The sequence below is a fragment of the Panthera onca genome, chromosome B1, assembly GCF_046562875.1.
Source record: "Panthera onca isolate mPanOnc1 chromosome B1, mPanOnc1 haplotype 2, whole genome shotgun sequence".
In the NCBI taxonomy this organism is placed as follows: Eukaryota; Metazoa; Chordata; class Mammalia; order Carnivora; family Felidae; genus Panthera; species Panthera onca.
The window spans coordinates 193,250,857-193,278,050 of NC_138342.1; the positions used below are offsets into that span (position 1 = coordinate 193,250,857).

A 27,194-nucleotide genomic window follows, 5' to 3' on the forward strand; every position below is an offset into this window, starting at 1 on the left:
TGGCAAAAACAAAATTCCTTACAAACCTTACAAACAACCCAGCAAAGGGATGTTGCAGAAACTGTTCGAAGAAACTTCGAATGGTCAGCTTGGGAAATGTCACACAGAGCAAAGCCTTCCTCATTTTGGCATTTTTGCATTCCTGGAAAGTAATATCTAGTTCCCCCAAAGCCTGTTTGCTAACACGATTTTATTGCCTATAAAGCTCACAGTTGTTATTGATTTTTAATATCCCCTTATTCTAAGAATAAAGGGAACCAAGTATCACTAGACCCAGAAGTATCAACAGCAAAATGTTCATGCAACTGAACCACAACTTCAGGAAACACATTGGAAGGAAATTTCAGACAAAGTTTTAAAATCTCAACATACTTTATGGCAAATAAAAATGAGAAAACTATACAAAAGTTCTGTGTGCTTAACCGTCTCTCCCTGGGGAACTATTTGCATAGGGAAAAGAAGTACCTTAATGAAATGGAGTAAGATTCTAATTACATAAAATTAACTCACAGAGAGGTTAACAGGGTACTTTGTAATTTATCTTTACAATCTGAAGGATGGCATTTGATCGGGTAAAAGTAAAATTAGACTAAGGGACAAGTACTACAGAAAATAATTGTTCTTAATTATTGAGAGTTAGATATTAAATAATTTACTGGCAATACCTTAATTAAACATTAGAGAAAGTATTAAATCTAGAAATTGATGCTTTTCTAAATATAAAAATATTTCAGTACATGTGTCATTACCCTGAATTTAATAAGTGGAATAAGGTAAAACCAGACACCCTAGAACAGCAGAAATTAAAGGGAGTGGCAATCTCACAGGCTAGCACTCTCTTGGCACTGTCAATGGGGGGTGAAAACTCACACAAACTCTTTAGAAAACAGGTTGGCTTTACCTACTAGAGGCAATGATGCAACTCCCTATAACTTACTTACTGGCGAATCACCCTCAAAGGGAGTTCAGATGTACTCAAGACATGGACAATGATGATCTTAGCAGTGTCATCTATAATAGCCCCAAACTAGAAAGAACTCAGATGCCCATCAGTCAAATGGATAAACTGAAAATGGCACATTTATATACTAGATACTATAAAGCAATAACAATGAAAAGCAACTACACACAGAGCCAACAAACATAACGCTAGATAGAAGAATACACATATACTGTATGATTTGATTCATATAAAGTTCAAAAAAAAATAAAGTTCACAAATCAGCCAAAGTAAAATACAGTGAGGAGAGATATATTCTTGTAAAGTAGGGATGCAAACCTGGGGTCTGAAAATACAAAAAAGAATTTATTATTTAAAAAGTCAAAATAGAGATTATTTTTATTTTATTTTATTTTATTTTACTTATTTATTTATTTATTTATTTTTAATATGGAACGCTTCACGAATTTGCGTGTCATCCTTGCGCAGGGGCCATGCTAATCTTCTCTGTGTCGTTCCAATTTTAGTATATGTGCTGCCGAAGCGAGCACTAGAGATTATTTTTAGACAGAATAAAGGCTAGTACTGGTTGGGAGGAATATCACACAGCACTTTTGGCATAATGACACTACTTTTTTTTCTCATGAGACAATGGTGACAAAGGAGTACACATTAAAATAATTCGTTGAACTGTGCATTTAAGCCTTACACATTTTATATATAACTTATATTGAACAATAAATTATCTATAAATAAAAAACATGAATTTTATGGGAGACTTGCCTTAAAAATTCTTCTTAACCATGGTGTTATATCTAGCTATAACCTATGCTTGGAATAATTCAGCTCCTTATTAATAAATTTACCAATATATATGAAGACTGTCCATATTTCTGTATCCAACTTTACTTCCAAATTTCATGTGACTATAAACAAGTTTTAGTGTTTAAATTTCAAAGAAGATTTAACGAAGAACCTTTGTGTAACTCATAAACATATTTCTGGATGAAAGATATTTGTCCTTAAATCTTTATTTGCAAAGTTTGAACTACTGAGAGACCTATATGCTTCATAGTCTTTAAGCTACCTAACTCAAAGTTTTAGGATAATTTTGTTGATCCATCTACTCATCGTTTTAACTATCCATTAACTCATTTGATTATTCAACAGATGGTAACTGGACCACCCAAAATACTAGTACAACGTATAAACTCTGTAGTACAATGTATAAACTCTGTATTATTCTTCAGTGCATCTGTTAGTGTATCTGAGTAGTATATTCATTACACTACAAGAACAGAGAAGTTGGGGCAACTAATCTACCGGGGAGTGCTTTTCGGTGACGTTGCGGTGACCTTGATACTGGAAGTGACCGTTAGGTCTAAAACTGAGTTATTCACCTAGAGAAAGATTTCTTATGCCAGTAAAATCCAGTTTGGAAAAGAATCAGAACACTACCACAAAACGGTGAAAAATACACCTGTGGAAATAGCTGGGTGAATTACTGTAAATAAATCCTTTTGCTCCAATGAGCTCAAACACTGCTTAAACTCAGATGATCAAAATGATCTGGGGGCACCTGGGTGGCTCAGTCGGTTAAGCCTCTGACTTCCGCTCAGGTCATGATCCCCCTGTGCACAGATCAGAGGCCTGCATAGGGTTCTGTGCTGACAGCATGCAGCTGAGAGCCTAGAGTCTGCTTCAGATTCTGTCCCTCTCTCTCTCTAATATGAATAAAGACATTTCAAACATTAAAAAATAATGATCCAGAACTACTTTATGAAGCAACCACTTTAGATGTCATATATGATTATTACAGTTGAGATGTAAAAGAATACGGTCAGCCAATAACACCTCATTTATATAGAACAAAGATCTCTCTAACCAGATGTAAATGCATTATGTATACATCTTACACCACCAAACATTTATACAAAAGGCAAATTCAACCAGGTTACAGGCACTAAAAAGTAAGTAAATAGAACGGCTTGAAAATTTCTAGTTAGCCAAGTGCAATTCAATCTGACAATCTCAGGTTTGTTTTCTGTGAAGAGGGATAGTTGGCTTGTTGGGAATATTAGATCTCTCAGTTTCAATACATTAAAAAATAGTTCAGCTCAATATGAACATTAAAAGATATGAAAAACTGAAGAGAGTTTAGAAGAGACTACTAGTATTTCTGGGCGGCTGAAATACAGAGAATTTATGAGGAATGACTGAGGTATCTGAGAAGGTTAACAAGGAAGAAAAAAAAAAAAAAAAAAAAAAAACATTTGAAGGACTCTGGCTGGGAAGTATGGATTTCTCTGACAACTCCACAGTGGAAAACTTACCTCTATGACTATTAGTTACTGAGTGGAACATGTAATTACAGTAAAATTATTCATTATAAAAGATTATTAGTTATCACAACAATTGCTAATTACTAAATGATCTTTAAAATGAATGGCCTGTCTAAATGGTAGTTAAATCCAAAGGACATAATTTATGTAGCTGTTATTCAGAAAACTATATATATATTTTTTTCTGTATATATATACAAAATGAGTAATAGATTTTGCTTTTAGAGTAATATAGAGCTGGGCAGACTTACAAACTTATTTAAATTCTATGACCCATGAATCTCTTGATTCATACAGAGTACAGGGAAATAGCTCCTGAGACTACCTAATATGGTTCCCCTTGATTTGGGAAGACAGAAGCTTAAAAAGACAGTCTACATTTGTCCACATGACATATGAAGTGAGTTTGGAACTTAGATTCCACAGTGGAGAAGAAAGGTCCGTCATTAGATATTTTTGTATAGAAGCTGGGAAATCCAAGATCAAGTTGCAGGCAGATTCTGCCTCTGGCAAGAGCCCATTTTCTGATTCAGAGATGGACTTCTTTTCACTGTTTCCTCCCACAGTGGAAGGGGCAAGCTAGCTCTGTCAGGGCTTTTATAAGGGTACTAATCCCATTTTTGAGGGTTCTGTCCTGAAGACCTACTGGTCACCTCAGCAAAGACCAAGACCTCATCTCAACTACCTGCATGTTGAGGATTAGGCTTCCCCGTATGGATTCTGGGGGGACATAAACATTCAGTCCACTGCAAAATCCATCTGCTTAAACTGGAACATCTAAAACGACAGAAGCTACCAAAACCCAATCAATCAGTTTGGAATTATGCCAACCTTTTTTTAGTTAAGTTCCCAAATGTTTGAAACAATGTAAATTTAGAAGTATTCTGAAATGAGAAAAATACTATTACCAAGTCATGTTTACCTTTCATATATGACTGCATTAATTCAAATAATAATTTTTAATTTTTGATTAAAAATAAAATTTTAAGATTCACCTACACAGAAAATACCAGTTATGCAACGTGAGGAGTGTTATTTAGTCGTAAAGCCTTGCCATAATCTTGGCATAAGCGCTATTTTTTATTTTTACTTTTTTAAGTATGTTTTTTTACATTTATTTATTTATTTATTTTTGACAGAGAAAGACAGAGCACAAGTGAGGGAGGGGCAGAAAGAGAAGGAGACACAGAATCTGAAGCAGGCTCCAGGCTCCGAGCTGTCAGCCCAGAGCTCGAATCGGGGCTCGAATTCACAAACTGTGAGATCATGGCCTGAGCCGAAGTCGGACACTTAACCGACTGAGCCACCTAGGCGCCCCAACACTATTTTTTGTAATTCAGATAAATATATTGACATATGCTTACTTAATTACTACTCAGATCTGAAATTTTGAGTTCTGAAATTTTAGAACAAAATTCTTTTGTCTTAACACAGGCCTTATTTCAGTTAAAGGATATGAAGATTAACAATATTTTACACATAGGACCAGGATGTTGGCCAGTTTAATTTGGAATTATTTCCTGAGCTCCATTTCAGCAAAACTGCATTGATTTTGCCCTAGCTTATTCCCAAGATTTAGTTGGATTCTCATTTTTAAGAAAAAATATTTTCAAATGCAGTCATCAAATATCAGACTATTTCATTACAAAACTTTATTTCAAAAATATGTCTCTACTCAAAGAGTTGTTTATATCATAAAATAGTTGCTAGCCAGAAGAGACATGGTTATTTTTAAATAATCCAGCTTCACATATAACCAACTAAAATAGCATACTACTAGACCTTCCAAAGGGAAAAACAGCAACCCAGCACTTTACCAGCCATATGTTTTGAATGAAGTTTAGAAAAGTCTGCTTCATCTGTTAAAGTAGATTCCTTCTTGAATTATCAGAGAGAAGTTTGATAGTTCATTTCAAATGTCTTTGGTGGATTACAAATAAAGAATAGCTAATGCACATACTTGGAAAAAGAAAAAAGAAAAATCACTTTTGGTTGTTTTTTGTTGTTGATGTTTTTTTTGTTTTTTTTTTTTTTTTTTTTGTTTTGTTTTTAATCTCTTAATGGCACTTTTCTAGAATGTAAAAGCTTAAGATGGGTGAAAAGGAATTATAATAAATAAACCCAGTATCTTAAATACTGAGGTTGATGCCACACTATTAGTCATTATCTCTTGGAAGTCCAGTCTGAGTTCTTGCTTTCTAGAAGCGTCTGAGAGCCTACAACAGTACAGTCCCCTGTGGATGCTAAGCAAGTAACTGATGAATGAAGGCAACTTGGTAACTCGCAGAATCAGAAGAGAGAGATCGTTACGAAATCTCACAATGTGTCCGATTCAACGGTTCAAGATCACAAGATTAAAGAATTTTTGACTCGTGAAGAAAAAATACTCAAAAATAATCTACCTTTATCAAAAAACAAACAACAGGGGCGTCTGAGTGGTTCAGTCAGTTAAGTGCCCAACTTCTGCTCAGGTCATGATCTCACGGTTCGGTTCATGAGTTCGAGCCCACATCGGGCTCTGCACTGAGCCTGCTTTGCATCCTCTGTCTCCCTCTCTCAAAATAAAATAATATTTAAAAATAAGTATAATTTTTTCCTAGTGTGTGCTTGAATAATCACGCACAAAACTGTTTATACAGAACATAACATACTTGTCTTGCGTGTAACAGTGTGAGATAAATGCTCTGGGGTACCTACCTGCCAAAAACAGATCTTGGACAATCACAACTCCTGTAATTCTCAACATCAGAACCCTTCTTCAGCATCTAACTTGCCAGAATGCAAACCTACTGCAAGATACAGTTACCATGCTATAATTAGCTCCTTTGTGCACCGGACATAAAACAGTTTGTCAGTTCAGTTAGGCACTTACTTAATAAGCCCTCCAAGGGAGAAGAGTATAGCAAAAAATTTGAATGAGTAGAAAACTGAAAAAAAAGTACAGCCAGAGCTCCAAGTGGAAGAATGAAGGTTGGAGGCAATGGACTTCTGGAAGATCCAGGCAGGGAACTGTTTCATTTTATCTATGTATCTCTGTATGCAAATAGATAGTGGTTCAATTCAAAAAAATTTTAGGGGCACCTGGGTGGCTCAGTCGGTTGGGCGTCCGACTTCAGCTCAGGTCATGATCTCACAGCTCATGAGTTAAGAGCCCTGCGTCGGGCTCTGTGCTGACAGCTCAGAGCCTGGAGCCTGTTTCGAATTCTGTGTCTCCCTCTCTCTGATCCTCCCCCGTTCATGCTCTGTCTCTCTCTGTCTCAAAAAATAAATAAATAAATAGATAAACGTTAAAAAAAACTTTTTAATTTTTTTTAAAAAAAGGAAAAATATTTACAAAAAAATTGAAATGTATTTAATATCATGAGAAACTCGGTACTATTAATTTAACCTCCCACTGAATGATATCTAGGGTTGTAAAGGTATTTGTTGGTCCAAAACATAAATCAGGAAAAAAGCAAACAAACCAAAGGCACCATCTTGTTAGGTTCAAGCTAACTTTTGCAGTGTGTTCTAATTTGGTGTTCATGAAAACATGCCCAATCCTTTGCTTGTTTTTATTATATGACGTACACATTTTTATGTGTTCTGTTATCAAATAAACATACAGTTTTGACAAGTCAAATGATGCTTTAAGTCTAGTAACATCCAGCTGCATAAATACAGAAACTACTTTCAACATTTGGCTGATTCTTATGGTATTTACCGTAAAACTTCTAAAAAAGTGCTTCCACAGCTGTTCCCTGGTTTCTCAATTCAAAATACCATGTAGGTACCTTCCTAGTATGAAAAGGGAGAATTAGAGCTTTCATAGTACACATGCACACACACACACACACACAGGTTCCCTCTCTTCCACCTCTCAAAAGTCCTATCACCATTTTAAGTTAAAAAAAAAAAAGAATTTAAGGGATGTTCTCATCCCTTAAAAATGTTATTTAAAACTGAACTATGGACAATATTATGGAATATATATAAATATGGGTGTATATGTGTAGATATATGTGCATATATCTGAGTAGACCAAATTTCTGAGTAGATTCTTTATTTAAGACATCCTAGTTTATTTCGTGTATGTGTGTGTGTGTGGGTTGATTTGTCTATGTCCTCACCACTAATGCCTTCTAAACGTGACAGAAATGTAGTTTCATAATGTCGTCAAAGACATAAAGCATTTTTCAGTCCCCTTATTATTGTTGTTGCTGTTGTTGTTATTGTTAATTCTATTTTTATTTTTAATGAAATTGTTCCAGTTTGACTGTGTTTAAAGCATGTTGCACAGTGTCATTTTGAAATCCACTTATGTCCACCTTGACACTCCCTAAACATCATCCTGAGAAATACTTTCATTTTCCTCCTATGTTGAAGCTCAGAATCCTGCAGCTCATGTGTTTCTCTTCATTCATTCATTCATTCATTCATTCATTTACTCATGCTTAAAAATATCTTCCTCTCATCTTCCAAGAACACGTACAGAGGATGAAACATCTTTTTAAATTGATATATCATTCCAATTTCATACTTAATAGTTTGCCGGGGTACAGAATTCTAGGTTGGTGATTATTTTACCTTGTAAGTATTCACACACTTTGCCATAGTCACTTACACCCCAGTATTGTTGAGATGTCAGGTAACCACCAGTGTGAAACCTAATCTTTTGTATGAGATCTATATTTTCTCTGAAAACTTTTGTGATTTTCTCTCTCTGGTAGTCTGAAATTGCAGTAATGTATCATGAGGGAAACATTTTCCCACTCATTGTATTAGGTGCCCAGTGTTCCTTATCAATCTAGAAACTGCTGTCCTTCAGTTCTGAAAAAAAAAATTGTATAATTTATTTCTTGGTTACTATTCTTAGTCACTATCACCCCTCACCCTCCTTCCATTATACACACGTTTGGTTTTCTCCTCCTAGAAAGACAATGATTTGGTATTAAACTTCCTAAATTGATACTCCAGTTCCCTTAATCTCTCTCTCCCTCTCTCTCTCTCTCTCTTTTTACCTACCTATTATTTTTATTCTACTTTCTTAGAGATTTCCATTTTTCACTTAAAACTGTTTCCTCCAAATTTTGGCTATTCTGTTTTAAATTCTCAAGAGCCTTTTGTTCTTATGAACATTCTTTTTTTTTATAGCACCCTATTTTGTTCATTGGATTCATTATCTACTTTTATAATTTTTATTGCCTTTTAACAAAAGATGTTATTCTATTCCTGACTTTATCTCTGTTTCCTCTAATTTCCATTTATCTACTTCCTTTTTTGGGTGTATATTTTTCATTCCTCAGCTACCCTCACATGCATGATGATTATTAGCTGTTTATCCTAATAAAAAATATGGCAATATAAAACCATTGGCAGCACAGGATTTGGAGGCGGAGGGATATATAAATTGGTTGGAATACACTAAGGAGGGAGCTCACGAGAAGAAACTGAGCTTGGACAATGAAAAAAACCTAAGGGCCCATCGATGGATGAATGAATAAAGAAAATGGGGTATATACACACAATGGAATAACCTCAGCCACAAAAAGAATGGAATCTTGCCATTTGTGATGACAAGAGTGGGTCTTGTGGGCATGATGCTAAGTGCAGGAAGACAGAAAAAATAAATACTGTATGATTCTACTTACATGTGGACCATTTTTTTTTATTTTTTTTTTAATTTTTTTAACGTTTATTTATTTTTGAGACAGAGGGAGACAGAGCATGAATAGGGGAGGAGCAGAGAGAGAGGGAGACACAGAATCTGAAGCAGGCTCCAGGCTCTGAGCTGTCAGCACAGAGCCCGACGCGGGGCTCGAACTCACAGACCGTGAGATCATGACCTGAGCCGAAGTCAGATGCTTAACAGACCAAGCGACCCAGGCGCCCCCGTGTGAACCATTTTAAAAATGGGGGAGTGAAATGGGTGAAAAGGATAAAGGGAAGTATAAACTTCCAGATATAACATAAATAAGTCACGGGATATAATATACAGCATAGTGCCTATAGTTAATATTTGAAAGTTGTTTAATAATATGGTACTGCATATTTGAAAGTTGTTAAGAAAGTAGATTTAAAAGTTCTCATTATAAGAAAAAAAAATTAACTATGTATGGTGAATAGTTAACTAGACTTGTTGTAGAGATCATTTGACGAAATGCACAAATCTTGAATCATTTGTACACCTGAAAATAACAAAATGCTATATATCAATTAAACACTAATAAACAAAAATAAATCACTACGAAAAATGTCTATAGATCTGATATATATAATATATAAATGATAGATATAAAACATGAAGCCACATATATATAAATATATAAAATATAAAGGCAAATATATATGAATTTGACCTGAACAAAGTTACTTAGCCGAGAGACAGAGAGAGAGAGAGAGAGAGAGAGAGAGAGGAAGCTGTGGTAACATGGTAAGTTGAGCTGAATTTTAGATAGGTTTTGTTAAGGATGTCTGAGAGAGAGCTAGATGAAGGAAGAACAAAGCAGGCAGCTGTAAATAAAGATCTGCTATACTTGTTTTAAAGTGATGGCTGAGGGGCCCCTGGGTGGCTCAGTAGGTTAAGATCCAACTGTTGAGGGGCGCCTGGGTGGCTCAGTCGGTTGGGCGTCCGACTTCGGCTCAGGTCATGATCTCGCGGTCTGTGAGTTCGAGCCCCGCGTCAGACTCTGTGCTGACAGCTCAGAGCCTGAAGCCTGTTTCAGATTCTGTGTCTCCCTCTCTCTTTGACTTTCCCCCCATTCATGCTCTGTCTCTCTCTCTCTCAAAAATAAGTAAACATTAAAAAAAGAAAGAAAACACATTGTGCACAGTGTTCTTCCTCTATGCATTTTCATTGCATTGGACATGGAAATTTAAGGGTAATAAAATGAAATCCAAGCTCCCCAAAATGCAGTCTTCATCAGTGATGATATGAAAAACTATGGAATGAGGTTCAATATAACATATTGGCTATAAGAAAAGACGAGGTATCAGAATAGCAAGGATTGAACTCTGGTGTTAGTGCTCCTAAACTGGACAAAACTTGCTTCTTCTGTTAAAAGCAGCAAATAAAATGAAGTGGCTTTATAAGGCCATGATGAGGAAAAACATGAAGCACTTAACACAACACCTGGCATATACTAAATATCCAATAAACTTTAGCTCCTATAATAATGATAATAATGGCTGATGTTTGAGCTTACACTGATCCAGGCCTCACCAAATGTCATACTGTCTCCTATTTCTAAGCTGTCCATTTCCCTGCAGGAAACGATTTCTTGTTTGATTTCCATCTACTGCTGTCATATAAAAGTGGTATTACACGATAAGATACATTGCCCTATTTCTGTATTTGAGGTATTTTACATTTTCTACATTACTGATTAAGAATTCCAGAATAGGGGTGCTTGGGTAGCTCAGTCGGTTAAGCATTCGACTCTTGATTTTGGCTCAGGTCATGCTCTCACAGTTTGTGACTTCAAGCCCCACATTGGGCTTTGTGCTGAAAGTGGAGGGCATGCTTGGGATTCTCTCTCTCTCCCTCTGTCTCTGCCCCTCCCCGGCTTGCTCTCTCTCTTTCAAAAAATAAACAAATGTTAAAAATTAAAAAGAAAAAAAGGATACCACAATTGGACAAAGAAGACACACCTCAATATGTATTTAATAAATCAGGACTTGCTTATAATAATATAACAATTCTGAAACTCAAAGAAAGCAAAGGGATATTTTCTTAATGATGTTTCTTCTATTAATTGGAGAATAGTCACTCTGAAAAAGGGAATAGTATAACCTTTATGCATTTGATTAAAACATTTGAAACATTTAAGGGGTGCTTTTCTAAGTCAAGGGTACAGAAAAACCTTATGTGGTTATTTGTCCATTTCCCTAGAAGTAAATAATTTGTTTTCTGGTGTGTGTGTGTATGTGTCTGTGTGTTTTGCTAATAACTCTCTTGAAGATACCTAAGCATGCTTAGCATAAAGGATTTTCATTATGAGTATGTCACTGAAAACCACATCCAGATAAAAGTTTTGTTTTGATTGTTTTAAATTTATTGTTATCAACTTCTGATCATTTTTCTAAAAGCTCTACAGAAAAAAAAAGAAATATGTTATATCAGGAGTGATAACAGAAACTCCGGGCTCTATGTCAATCTCAAGTGTAATAAGACAGTAATGGAGAGGATTTTGGTACAATGGTGAATTGAACACAAATACTTTCTTTTCTGCTGTCAACTCTAAATCTGCTTCTTTTGATTCAAATTCCTGCTGGGCTTCTTCTAGGTGGGTTGGACACACAGGGTGGAGGGGATCTGAGGATGACAGATGATAGCCCACTAAGGAAACCCAGCAGACAGAGAAGGGAAGGGAATTCAGAACAAAGAGAAGAAGCAACTAGAAAAATAAGAACTCTCACATAGACAAAAAATAATTTTAACAGAAAACTGACAAAATTACTAAGAGGATTCACCTACAAGACAAACAAAACAAAACAAAGCAAAATCAAATGTAAACAATAACACTAAACCATAATTTTCCAAATAATCATATGAAATCATTTTTTTTTTTCCAAAAAATCACATGCATCATGGGAGGGGGGTGAAATTCACTGGGCTTTCTCATGGAAGAACTCTATCAAAGTATAAAGAAAAACATGATAGAAATCCTCAGGGACATGGCAAAATGATATGATTTGGAAATCTAACAGGTAAATAACAGGCATTTCACAAAACAGGTAAAAGATAAACAGAAGAGAGGCATTAATTAAACAAATACTAGGGGAAGATTTCCTAAGTTGAAGGTTTGAGTCTGCAGGTTGAAACAGCTCAATGCAGTCCAGACTGGATTGATGAGAAAAATCCCCACCCAGACATAAATGAAAATTACTGAGCTGTGAGAGTAGACAGAAAATCTTACAGGCATTCAGGGAGACGGTACAGGTTGGCTAAAGATGAAAAGACTCACATGCTGGTTATTCTTTGCTACAGTGAAGCCAGTAGGCAGGGGAACAGCATCTACAGTCTCCTGAGGAAATAGCACTGCCACACCTAGAGTCCTGACCAGAACAATACAGTTTTCCTGTCTGAGCAAAATAAAGTTTTAAAATGTAGACGCTGTAAAGTAAACCACACGGACACTTCATGGAGGAAAGTAATAAAGAACAGGGTAACCAAAAACAGATATCCTGGAAGAGAGACCCCAAAAAGGTAGAGAAAAGTAATCAAGGGTTCTGAGTCTTGTGTCCTAAAACACACGCACATACACACACATACACACACACTGATGGTGCTCTAAAAATGTATAGTGAACTCTATAGCCTTCGAACGTGTGTGTGTGTGTGTGTGTGTGTGTGTGTGTGTACATGTGTTCTATGTCTATGAAGTAGTTTACGTGGAATTAAAAATAGGATGAAAACAGAGAGGAAGATAAACCGTAAGAGACTCTTAAATACAGAGAACAAACTGATAGTTGCTGTCAGGGTGTTTGGGGCGGGGATGGGCTAAATGGGCAAGGAGCACTGAGGAGGACACTTGCTGGGACAATCACTGGGTGTCATATGTAAGTGATGAATCACTAAACTGTACTCCAGAAATCATTACACTATATATTAACTAACTTGGATTTAAATGAAATTTTAAAAAATAAAATAAAATAATAAAATGAAATATCAACAAAAACAACAACAGACTAAATTTTCCTTGGATTAAAAGGAAACCACTAACTCGCAGGAAATTAATGAAAAGTCTGACAAATTCTACCTAAACTGATGAGACAATGAAAACTGTCCTGACAGCCGTAAACATTAACATTTAGATGTTAAAGATTTTATTTTTAAATTAAAGAATAAAGATGGAAAAACGAGACATACAGAAGCACCTGGAAAGAGAATTACGAATACAACAAAGTAAACAAGATTAAATAAACAAGGTTAAAACCTGAAACTGAGATATTTAAAAAAGAGCAGAGAGAATATATAAAGCTTAAATGTGTTTATAAGATAAACACTTTATAAGTCTGATTAGTATTTTTAAAAGGGAGAGGAACTAAATAGACATACTAGGGACAAGAACAGATAAATATGTACAAATATGGGACAGATTAGAAGTAGAAGAAAATACTATTAATTTAATGCAACAGATTTGAAATGTCAGAGAAAATGGATGGTTTTATTTCAGTTTATAATATTACCCAAGAAGAATTAGAGCATTTGAATAGTTCTGTTGCTAAAGAAGAGACTAGGAAAGAAATTAAATATGTATCCCTGAAAATGGCATTAAGAGCAACCAGGTTCACAAATGGCTGATACAATCCTTAAAGCAGCCATCACTTCCATTTTTCTTACAATGTAACTGAGCTTAGAAAAAGAAAGCTCTCCAAATCGTTTTATGATCTATTGTAATTTTGATTAAAAAATGAAAACTTGGGATCATTCTCACTTATTGTATAACCAAAACTGCTAATTAAAAGATTAACAAAAAAGAAATGGATTAACAAAAAACTAGATTATTACCAACTGAGATTTATTTTGGAAATGAATTTAACCCACTTTGGTGTATGAACTAAGACACTTCTATTTAGAGTCAGAACAGATTCTGTCATTGTTGTAGTTACTTAAATTTATAAGACAGTCTTAAAATTTGTACAGAAAAACGATGTCAAAAATAGCCCTGAAAATAGTGTTATGTGTGTGTGTGTGTGTGTGTGTGTGTGTGTGTGTGTGTGACAGACAAATTTTCCTTACAAGGATCAAGCCCATACTTTAAAGCTACACCATATAGATATGGGGATATCTAAAAACATCAATGGAACAGAAGAGAACACATAGGAAAAATTCCCTGTATAATTAGTACATGACAAAATTGATATTGGGAAGAGATTCTTTAATAAACTGATTGCACAACTGATTCTTCATATAAAAACAAATACAAATGGACACCTATCTTTTAGCGTATACAAAATTAAGTGTAGGATAGATTAAAATGAAGTATGAAAAATGAAACAACTAAAATCATGCAAAAATGTATTTAAAATATGAAATATCCCTCAGCAATGAAAACAATCTGTAGCTACATTCATAAAAATGAACATATTTCATAGACAAAATTGCAAACATAATATGCAGAACAATATACTCTGCCTGGATCCATTAATATGAGAGCCTCATACAGAACTACATAATACTTTGTTCAGGAATATGCATATATGCTTTAAAGCTATATGCAAAAGCAAAAGAATCAGTAAAACAAAAATGCAAGATGTTGATTTTCTGCAGGGAGGGTAAAGGTGAGACATGACTGGGAGACAATGCTAGAGTAATTAAGCAGCTAGGGTATACATGGGTGTTCATTATATTCAAACATTATGTACATATTATATATCAAGTACATATGTTATTTACTTAAGAAATATAGGCACTCTTTACTTTGTCTATATATAATAATGTATTGCTATACAATATAATATGCAGAATATAATACATTATTTATTTATATATTATAACTATAATATATTGTTATATATATGTAATGTGTCTTATAAACATTTGGAAGCTTATATGTATACTCTAGGGATTGGGGATAAATTTTTATAATTTTTTAATGTTTATTTATTTTTTAGAGACAGAGAGAGAGAGAGACAGAGCATAAGTGGGGGAGGGGCAAAGAGAGAGGGAGACACAGAATCTGAAGCAGGCTCCAGGCTCTGAGCTGTCAGCACAGAGCCCGACACGAGGCTCGAACCCACGAACCATGATATCATGACCTGAGCCTGAGTCAGACGTTTAACCAACTGAGCCACCCAGGTGCCCCAAGGATAACTTCTTAATCAAGGATGGAAATACCCAAGTTATAGTAAATATATTTTGTCTAAGTAAACAATCTTTTTCACGTGGCAAATGATGTCATAAATGCAGCATGTAAACAATAAATTTGGGAAAATATATTAAATGTACAGAGAGTATATACACTAAGACTTTTCAAACTGACCAAGGTAGATAAATAATCTAATAGAATAATGGAGAAAAGACAGGAATAAGCAATTTGTAAACATCAAAATGATTATCCATTTTATTAAAATATATCCAAATCCATTAGCTGCCGAGTAAAGATAAAGTAAAGCAAAATGAGATCACTTTCCCCTTATTATCTGGCAATTATTGAAGGAAAGGTAAACCTTTGCTGGCAAATACGGTTGAGAAAATGTAGTTTTACACATTGCTGATAGAAATTATGACAACCTTTGGGAAAGTAAATTAGAAGAATACCTCAAGTAACTATTTTCTTTGATTCAGAAATTCTACATCTGGGAAAAGATTCCATGAAAATAAAAACTCTGTTATGGAATAAAATTTGAACACTTTTATTACAGCATTGTTCCTAGAACAAAAAAAAAAAAAAATGGAGACAAAACTGAATGTCCACAAAGAAAGTTTAGGTTGAGTAACTCACAGCTCATTCACACAATGGAATATTACACAGCCACTGAAATCACAGTAAACCAACTGAGTTGGAAAGATTTCTACAACATACGTTTAAGGAAGAAAACAAAAATGCAAACTCATACTGTAATTCTACTGTTTTATAAAACTTATTTTAAATCCTACTATATGTAGGCTTTATATGTCTACTTTATACATGTTTATACATCAAGAGACTAATATGGAGAAAATTATGAAGGAATACGTATCAGGTTGCCAACATAGCTAATCTTTGGTGCTAAGAAGGAATAATGTGGGTATAGAACAGTGAGAAGAGGCGCAAAGGGTAACAGAAAATAAATGACAATCCACACTAAAAAAAAAAAATCAAAGTACTGTGTATAAGGTGACCATATTTGAGGTTTTATATAAAATTATTTGTGTATATAGTGCAATTAAAATACAGTAGTAGAAGAGGGTGGCTATGTATCTTAGGATAAAATAACTTTTCCTCTATTGCCTAACAGAAATATAAATTTAAAGAATGATAAAAAATAAATAAAATAAAAAATAAATATAAATAAAAATGGTTAAGTATAGAAATAATCCACAATAGGAAAACAGAATAAAAAGTGGGGAATTTGGGTCTTAAGCGCTGGAAGTACAAGAAGGATTTTTGGCAAGATCAGAATACATATTTCATTTACTTTCATCGATTCTATCTATAAAGTTCAACTCCTATAAAAAGTATTCTGACATTTCACGTGCTGAAACAATTCCATTCAAACAGAGTGACCCAAAAAACCACACACACACACACATGAAACACATAGAGATGATTTATAACAATTACAGAGAAAACTTGTGTCAAATCTCTGAAGGAAAAGAATACATATAATCTAACTGCAAAAATTAAATATCATAATTATTTTTAATTAATGGAAATTAAGAGCTGTTACTTTAGGTGTTTTTAGTCAGTTCTCTGATTATCATAGCTGATCTCTAATTGTTCAAAATTTATACCACTTCTTCTCTGATTAACATCACTTAACTAAGAATTTATTCATTTAGTTTCAATATTAAACCTTTCCATCAATTTTCTGTGAAAAATTACCTAGAAATTCTCAATCAGTATGACAGAGATGTTTAGTTGGTTTTCTTTTTCAGAATTGAGAAATGGAGTTCTTTATAGTTATCCATAAGCAACAATGTAATAATTACTTTCTCCGTTATAATTATTATTCCTCATTATTCCTCATCTAAACACTGAAGTATAACATTAGGTAATTTTCAATAAAAGCAGCCATAGTCTTCACATATCCCGTGGTTTAGAAGAGAAATGGAAAGGCAGAGAGAGGTGTGCGTTTGAGATGTGTTTTCCTGGTACACACATACGAATAATAGAAGTATTGTATAAGTTCGTTTTAGGGCTTAGAATGCTAACTATTTACACTGACACTGATGTATAGCTATCTAATTCTGAATTCTTCAAAGGTATGTTTGAGGCCTCTTTTCATCAGTGATTGGACACTTGACATTTCCTGGATTACACACAAACACACACACACACACACACACACACACGCACACAGGTGTGCAAATTCTGGATCCCCCTTTTTTTTGTTTTAATTTTTTCACTGTAAGTCTTTATTCTCACTTTTACTTGGGAGCATCAAATCCACTCTGTTATATAAAGCACAAACATCACTGAATTAGTGGAAAAAAGAGCTTATGTGTCTTTCAGACATTTGGAGCGAGTTGATTTTAAGAAGAAAATTAAAGCTTGTTCCACTGTCCATTTAATGGATGACCTAATACCATTGACTTGGCCCTTTGGATTTCAACTACCCTGGGTGAATGTATTGGGCTTCCTGCCAAACCTAGCATTTTGTCTGACAAATGCTGATTATACTGAACCCTAAATACTCAGAGATCCTCAGATCAATCCTGTTAGGCCAATTTTATTTTTTAATGCATCAAGATAAAAATTATCTTCTGAAAATAAGCCCCTGACTAAAGTTCTTACTCAGTTTAGGTATAAAGAAATGGTATTTTGTGGTTATATGTGGCTCTGTATAATTCAGGGATTATTCTTCTCTCTTCCCATACATGTTAGACTAAGCCTCAATATTGCGGTGGTGATAGGCGTGAGTCACCGAAAAAGGGTCTCAGCACTCTGAAAAGATTTCCTTAGCTGTAAAAACAATATTCTGGAAGATTATTTCCTCGGTGACAATGCCTGATCTTTTCATTATAAAAATATTGCCATAAGTACAGTAACTAAGGAAATAAGAAGACAAACATGCAGCTAAAATATATATAAAGACTTTTAAAAACTCAACAATAAGAAAATGGACAATTTGATTGCAAAATGGGCAAAACATCTGAACACACACCTCGCCAAAGAAGATGTACAAATAAGATGGCAATTGAGCATAGGAAGAGATACTTAACATCTTAGGTCATAAGGGAGTTGAAATTAAAACAAAGAAAGTTGAAATTAAAACTGAACACCTACTAGGAAGGCCAAAATCCAAACCAGAGACAATACCACCAAATGCTGTGGAGGATGTGGAACAACAGGAACTTCTATTCATTGCTAGTGGGAATGCCAGATGGAACACCCACAGTGACAGGCAGTTTGGCAGTTTCTTAAAAACTAAATACACTCCTACCAGCAACTACTCTCCTGGGTATATACCCAGGTGAATTGAAAACTATGTCTATACAAAAACCTGCACATAGATATTTATGGCAGCTTTATTCATAATCGCCAATGGCTGGAAGCAACCTAAATGTCCTTCAGTATGTGAACAGATAAATAAACAGCGGTAGTCTGGACAATGCAGTATTATTCAGCACTAAAAAGAAATGTACTATCAAGCTAGGAAAAGACACGATGGAGCCTTAGATGCATACCATGATATATAAAAAGACAAGCTGAAAAGGTTAGCTACTGAATGTTTCCAAGCATATGACATTTTGGAAAAGGTAAAACTATGGAGACATTAAAAAGATCAGTGGCTGCCGGGAGTTAGAATGGAGGAAGGAATTGGTAGGTAAAACACAGAGGAGTTTTCAGGGCAGTGAAATAATTCTGCGTGATATTATAATGGTGGATACTTGGTATCAGACATTTGTCTAAACCCATAGAATGTACAACACCAAGGGTGACTCCTAATATAAGCTATGGGATTTGGTTGATAATGAGGTATCATTGCAGGTTCATGGACTATAATCACTGCACCACCCTGGTGGGGTATGTTGATAAATTCGAAGGCTACAAGCATTGAGAGAAGGAATAGTTAGGAAGTCTGGATTTTCTGCTCAATGTTGCAATAAATCTAAAACTCTAAGAAAATAAAATCTACTTTTAAAAATTTACAGTGACTTGACCGACATTTTTCAATATTTAAAAAAAATATGGAGGCTCATTCAACAACCAACACTGCTATAGTTTTTGGTTATAGTGTAATACAAAGGATCATGTTTCTCAATTAATAAGTAACCAGTATGAATCCTATGAAATCACTGGTTCCAAATTTTTGACCTTCACAAAGGGCAATTTAGTATCTTAGAGAATTCAATAAAAAGAGCACTTAAAAACTAGTGTTACTCTGACAAATTTAAGTATCTGTTCATTTTCTCAAGTCCATTTTCTACCATCCCCTGGATCCCATTTCCTTAGACCACTTATCGGTCTTCCAGTATTTTACTTGAAATTTTCTCTGTAGATTACCAAATACATATTTAATTTCAATGTATACTGAAGAATATGAATATTTCAATCTCACATCCATTTCCATTTTCTCACTAACTTAAAATTTTTTTGATGCAGAGACTATGTTTTCTCTGTATTTCATCATCTATATTTCCTAACTACTACTCTCTGCATATAGTGAATAGTTAAAAAAGATACTTTGAATGATAATTGATGGCTGTATCTTAAGGAACCATAGCATTATTCATTGTTACTATTTCTTGCCTCCAAGATAAAGTGACACCAAAAAAAGTTCTCCACAAGACTGGAGACTCATTTACGGCCTTGACCAATCACCTGAGCCATGCAAGTGATAATCATAAAACTCTTCACTCTGAATACAGCATCTGCCTACTACTAAAGAGGGCACACAGAACATTCCCTGTGCTGCCCAAAGGCTGTTTCTTGACATCTGGCAGCAATCTCTCTATCCGTGTTTTGAGGCCAGAGGGTGACAGTCGAGAGAATGTTTGACAAGAGTGTACTATCACCACTTGAAATCTGTGCATGATGATGATGGGAATATCGAGACCATCATGGAAATATAATAAACCTTCGCAGTAAACATTTCTCCTGACTGTGAAATGATATTTAAAACATGACAATTCTTCAACTACTTGGAAGAAATGTATTTCAAATAGAAATTAAGCAACATGAAAGTCCATTTATTATAAGATAAATCTTATAAATGATACGTAACTGGACTTTCAAACTTTTATCTATAACACAAGCAATGCACAAAAAATATAGCTTAGAGATTTTAACCTATTTTCCGTAAACTCCAATTAAGAAGTGTCTCCTAATGTATTCGAGTTTCTGTACAGTTTGTTAAAAAGTGAACACTATAGTGTTTTAACCACAGGCTGGTGTTCTTATATATTTAAATAAGACGGTATATATTTAAACATTGCAACTTACCCTGAAACTGCTGCATTATCCCCTTTGCACGGAACTACTGTATCTTTTATCGAAGGAAAAGGAATGTTTTCTACCACTCAAACATCATTTCCAGTAAGAAGTATGTTAATGCTAGAAAATATTTTAAGGGACAATTAACATAAAATCCATTAGCCATAACCCACTACATCCCAGAGAGAGAAACGAATACGGAGAGTAAACAGTGCGCACAAGTGAATGAACGTAGGGCTTTGTTGAGTCAGTGCTTTCCAAGGGCTGGATTGACTTCTGGCTCTGTCTCTTAACTCCACTCAGTCTCTGTCAGTGACCCTTGGCCGTCTCTAGCTACTCAAGCTGCAAACAGACTAAAACCAATTTGTTTTCCTTATGTTTTTAAAGCCACTAGCCTGGTATGCTAATTAGAAATAAATCGCTTGACCCATAAAAGAAACGGCAGGAAACCTGAAATGAAGGCATTATCCAAAACTTCACGCTCCTTCGTGATGCCATTTTAAATATTTCAGACAGCCTATAAATAATTAAAACCTCACCACAGCAAATTATGTCCTATTATGCAAATAAATAGCCTCCTCCCCGGTTTCATTAAAGATTCTAAATGACAAGCTGAGCAGTTTAAACATAGCAAGGTATTGCAGTGAGGCGAGAAATCTTTCAATATTTTTTTTTAATTCTTAGTGCCAAGTTTCATGTGGATTTTTACTCTAACACTTTAATTTGCATGAGCAAATAAACCTTTAATAAACCTTTTGTAAGTGGAGGAAATGCATCATTTAATTAAATTTGATTTGTTGTGAAACTATTGTGCCTCATGAATATTTAAAAGCCACAAACTCTATCTGTTACTAAAAAGAGTACACTATATTAAGGAAGGGAGTGATTTTCAAGAAATTGATGGTCTCTGAGAGACTGAAAATAGAAAATAATCAATAAATGTTGTGGACAAACTTTTTAATAAAAATGACAGGTCTGCACATATATAAATTTCAATAGCATGCCCACATTTAGCCCCTTCGTGTCAGGTTTTAGGTAAAATTTTTAAACCAATGATATAAAAAACAGGTTAAGTATGAACATCTCCAAATTCATTCGTCAAAAATTTTCAGTCTTATTTTCTGTTTCTTTACGGTATTTTCTTCATATTAAACGAACCCCAAGGTTTATATAGTAGGATACGATTACTGTAAAACACTGCAGGGAAAATTAAGAAAAAAATATATATATATTAGTTTAAAAATCCTTTACCTATCATACAGAAATGCCACTGAATAGAGAAATGAGCCCTACTCAAAGTATATAAATATCTTTTCCCATAAGTGATTAAAATATTACATTCTCTGAAGCATATTCTCACATTCTGACTGTAATTAAAACATAATAAACACCAAAGGAGAATCTTCCATAATTGTTTTCCTGGCAATCGATTTATCAAAGCGATGTCTGTCACTTTGTAACATGGTTACAGAGCACCGCTTACAGTAATAATAAATGAATGTGGCTTTCTCTCACACAGACTAGAGAGTTCTTGAAATGCACCCTATATAGTGTTTATTAACAATTAGTGAAGGCTATTACAGGTTGGAACAATGTGTTATTTGTAGCATAAGATTGCACTTGTACAAAATCTAAATGAAGAATATGTAGATTTATCTCCTCAAAAAATAAAAACAGGTTAATGTTATAATTATCTGGTATCACCATTAATGTGAATATGAACAATCCCTATGACATCTCTATTTTTAAATATTCTGATAAATTATTTCCACTATAGGTTGAAAGTACTCCTGATCTTTTTAGAAAGCAATTGTGATGTCATCGTGATTTCTGGAAATTCATGAAGGCTGTTAGGACAGCCAACAGTTAACAGGACGTAATGCTACTTGCTAAATAAAGAAACAGTTCAGTAATTTAAAAAAAAAAAAAAAAAAGAATGGCTTGGACTCTACCAATTTCCTCAAATTATCAACCAGCATCCTAATGCCGAACAGATGAATTGCCAATTATTTTAATGTTTTTATTTATTTTTGAGACAGAGAGAGACAGAGCATGAGCAGGGGAGGGACAGAGAGGGAGGGAGACACAGAATCGGAAGCAGGCTTCAGGCTCTGAGCTGTCAGCACAGAGCCCGACGTGGGGCTTGAACTCATAGACTGTGAAATCATGACCTGAGCCGAAGTCGGTCCTGACTGAGTCACCCAGGTGCCCCTGAATTACCAATTATTTTGAAAAAGTGAATTATTTCCTCTGCAACCAGCTCATGCACCAAGACCACTCGCCAAGACCAGATTCCACCTGCTCATCCTTCATTCTGCTCTCAGAAAACAAGGTCGCCCTCCTCTAGGATTATGCCTTCAACGGGCTTTTCATTCCATTGGTTCATTTCTCCTTCAGGTGATTCCTCAAACATAAGGAACTTGGCTGCTCTATTCTATTTTCAACTTCTCTTTCTCTGCCACCTCTCTTATTCTCTCTTCCCATTACAATCAATGAATAAGCCAACAGATCAGTAAATGATCTCCACACAGGCAGATGAGATCAAGGGGAAAAACGTTTCCTTTGCTCTGTGCTCCCAACCCTCTACCAATCGTTGTTCCCACTCTCAGTTCATAAATTCCCCTGTATTATATACACTTCTGAAAACAGTGATACATACTAATATTGTAACTTTCTACATTTCCACGAACTACTGGATCCATTTTAAAAAGCTTCAGCCATGAATACTGCCATGGACAGTGTTTTCTTAAATGGTCTCCTGCTTTGGGAAGACAGTCTAACACTGTTCTTAAACTCCCTGTGGTTTCTGACACTTAGCAATTCACAGTCTTGAGAAAATGCCTTTCTTGGTTTCCCACATGCCTTTCCCCAGTCTCCTTCCTCCACTGATTCTCCTTTGTTTCTGTGCCCCTTTTTCTGGATTAATGGTCCTCTCTCTTAACTCTATTCTGAGGTGACAGAATCTATTCCCGTGGATTTAACAACCACTTCTGTATCTAGAGGCCCCACATTTATTTCTCTGTCTGCTGTTTTGTGAATCTAAGTATCCAGCTGCCTGTCATAGTACCTTCTTTGAATGTTCTGTAAGTCTCTAAAATGCCTGAATTTCACATCCCTAAATATCCAAAAAAAAAAAAAAAAAAAAAAAAAAACCAAAAAAAACAAAAAAGAAAACTGTATTCTTCTGAATGTCCCAACTACTACTTGTTAATCCAAGATTTGGGGGATCAAATGAAAGGAGAATAGATTGAGAGATGGGATAAATGGATACATACGCAGATAATCGTCAACAAATCTGGCCTTCATCATTTCTAACCTATTGTAATGACCCAATCAGGTTCTCTATCCCTGGCCAATGTTTGCTACTGAGGATAGTGATTTCTTACATTGAAAACCTTTTTTTGGTTATTCTTTTGATTAAACTTTTCAAATTTTTCCCTCTCATGTACAGAATAAAAGTCCAAATTTCTTAGCATGGCACATGGTATCACGATAACCAGACCCACTGTTGTCTGTGCTGGTTGTCTTCTGCTCCCGACCCCATACTCCCATCTCCTCCATTGGCCTGCTAAGTTCCCAATAACCCTCCAATTCCTTTCTAGGCACTGCCTTTACCATGAAACCTTCCTTGACACACCACACACTGAGTTCATCACTACTAAGCCCTACCTCTGTAGGGCTTCTGTCCTTGCAATAAATCTTTCTCGCATATTCCACCACTATGCAGTCAATTGTTTACGTGTATTTCTGCCAACTAGACTGAGAGTTTCTCGTTTTTGTACCCTCAGCACGTAGCCTGTGTCTTCCGTATGTATCACAGATTCTTTACTACACGATCTAAAATTAAACTGATCTCATTATACATTATTAGTTATTGAGAAGAAAGAGCAGTCAATTCCACTGAAGAGAGGAAAACATAAAAAAGAGGAAATAAAATGATATGGTTTCATAGTACCATTAAAAGAGCACTGTCTTGGAGAATAATAGATAAGAATTTGAATCCTGATTCTGCTCCTTTTGAGTCTTCAGTAAATCATTTAATTTCATTGAGGTGTGGCTACCTCACCTGTAAATTCAGAAAATAATGCTTCATAAAAACCTCGATGTTATGCATAAAAATCTGTCAACTGGGGCCTGATAAGAAATCGTCACTGGAAACAAATGCTATCTACTATTGTTTTAGATTACTTTGTGGTGATCCTCCCCTAAGAAAAACCTTTTCCAAATGCTACTTGTTGGTTAAATTGAAAAATTAAAAAGTCTCTGTTTTGGACAAAATTTTGGATCAAGTAAGTACAATCTATTCTTTGGGAGTTAACTCAGTAATCTCTAGAACAAATTTATATCTTATGACTGAATCCATCCAGTTATTTCTATGTCCTAACTTTTTGTCTTTTCATTTGTTTGTACAGGAGAAAGGGACACAAACAGTAATTGGTTTAATTACTAAGAACTCCTGGAAAGTGGGTAGGGAGCTAAGGGCTGGAAGTTCTTTGAAAAGTAAATAAATGTTGATCTTACTCACAGAAACCTTGAACCAAAGAATCAAACTGTTATAATGTAGTATAAATATCAATAATTATCACTGATAATAATGCTGAAATGAGGCCAGTTAATACTTTTAGTCACAAAATGTTACCATGTGCTAGAATACAGAGAATACAACTTTGTTTTGTTGAAAATTGCATGTTGAGGAAAAGAGTGAAAAGGAAAACTATTTGTCATAATCCATTTCTTAGACTAAGACCAGCTGAGACCACTGAAGGGAATTCACAAGAACTTTTTAAAATACTTGTCTTACCATTAAATAATGTACCCTCTAATTTACATTTGATCATAGTCCAGCATTAGTGTTTGACATATTAGAAACATCTTATAATGGATTTTATTGTTGTCGCCTGTTTGTTTCTTTTGTGGTTTATATGTTTATATTAAAAGAACATTATCATAACTGATATCACTGCTACCTCCTATCATAAATACCTCCTTCAGGCTGGTAAATTACCTAGGGGGGTATAGCTGTTTTACAACCAAAACCTAAAATTGAGGTCAGTTTTACATGATTCAGGTTGATTTCTCATTCGCTACAATGGTTAATTGCAGGTAATTCTGGTGTCCATTTACACAACGTCACTGAGGAAAGTAGGCTTCTGCCATCTGACAGCTACACATTTCTTGACTGGACAATCAGTCAGTGGATGGAGAAAGCATGAAAAGTGACGATGGGTATGAGGGTTTTCAAGGCAAGTCCTAGAAGCGGTGCCCGTCATTTCCTTTGACATTCTATTGGCCAGATCTCCGTCAAATGGCTAAATTGGACTTGAAAGGAACTAGGGGATGTACCTCACTTGCCTATTCACAGCGAGGTAAAGGACACCACCATGACCAGGTAGGCAAGTTTTCCTATAATGGTTAGTATTTGTTTTGCTGTCAAATCTCACCAACTCTTACCTCTTGGCTTTAGCAATGACAGCCTTTCTTCTCATTCTACTCTCACAGTATTGTTTTCCCCTTTCAAATAATAATGCTATCAATAATCATCTCATATTATAATAATATAATCTCATGTTATTTTCATAGCTATCATTTTATTTAAGCCTCAAAACATTCTTTTAAAGAACAGATTATATCAATTTCATAAGAAAAGAAACTAAGAACAAGAGAGTTCTAGAAGAATGTTAAGCAGTCAAAAAAAAGGCTAATAGTGGTTTTCCAAATAATTTATAGGTAGATACTAATTTATTTTTAAGCTAGGATTATGAGTGATCTTTTTTAAATGTTTATTTTATGCTATATTTCATGTACCATGGAAATGTAATCTTTCTTATGTAAAAAATTATGTATGTACTTTCAAGTACATACATATTTAAAAAAAATTTTTAATGTTTATTTATTTTTGAGAGAGACAGAGCACGAGCAGCGGAGGAGCAGAGAGGGAGACACAGAATGTGAAACAGGCTCCAGAGTCTGAGCTGTCAGCACAGAGCCCGACGTGGGTCTCAAACTCACAAACTGCAAGATCATGACTATGACCTGAGCTGAAGTTGGACAGTTAACAGACTGAGCCACCCAGGTGCCCCATCAAATACATACATCTTTTTAAAAAATGTTTATTCCCTCAACATAATAAAGGCACTAGATGAAATGTCCAGAGCCAACATCATACTCAATGGAGGAAAAACTGAGAGCTTTTTCCTAAGGTCAGGAATAAGACAGGGATGCCCACTTTTATTCAAAGCAGCACTGGAAGTCCTAGCAACAGCAATTAGACAACATAAAACTTGTAAGGAAGAAGTAAAACGTTCAATATTTGCAGATGACATGATGCTATATATAGATAGAAACTCCTAAAGACTCCAACAAAAAATTGCTAGAACTATAAATGGAATCAGTAAAGTCACAATATACAAAATCAATGTGCAGATATCGTTTGCATTCCTATACACTAATAATGAAGCAGCAGAAAGTGAAATTTTAAAAAATCCCATTGGAGCCCCTGGATGGGTCAGGTGGTCGAGCATCTGAATTTGGTTCAGGTCATGATCTCACAGTTTGTGGGTTTGAGCCTCACATCAGCTCTGTGCTGACAGCTCAGAGCCTGGAGCCTACTTCGGATTCTGTGTCTCCCCCTCTCTCTGCCCCTGCCTTGCTCATGCTCTGCCTCTGTTTCTCTCTCAAAAATAAATAAATATTATTTAAAAAAAAACTCATTTATAATTGCACCAAAAAACAATAAAATACCTAGGAATAAATTTAAGTAAAGAGGTGAAAGACCTGTACTCTGAAAACTATAAAACACTGTGAAAGAAATTCAAGATGATGGAAAAAAATGGAAAGACATTCCATG

The 27,194-nt window shown here is 35.0% G+C and overlaps 1 long non-coding RNA gene and 1 other non-coding gene across 7 annotated transcripts in view; both read right to left on the reverse strand.

The window, feature by feature from the left end:
• The window catches only part of LOC132691500 (uncharacterized), a 1,565,096-nt gene that overhangs the window by 1,398,651 nt on the left and 139,251 nt on the right, over positions 1-27,194 (reverse strand). The gene's annotated exons all lie outside the window — the stretch shown is intronic.
• On the reverse strand, positions 1,385-1,491 carry LOC132693389 (U6 spliceosomal RNA). The gene has a single exon (XR_009616775.1). It is a non-coding gene; the product is annotated as a U6 spliceosomal RNA (small nuclear RNA).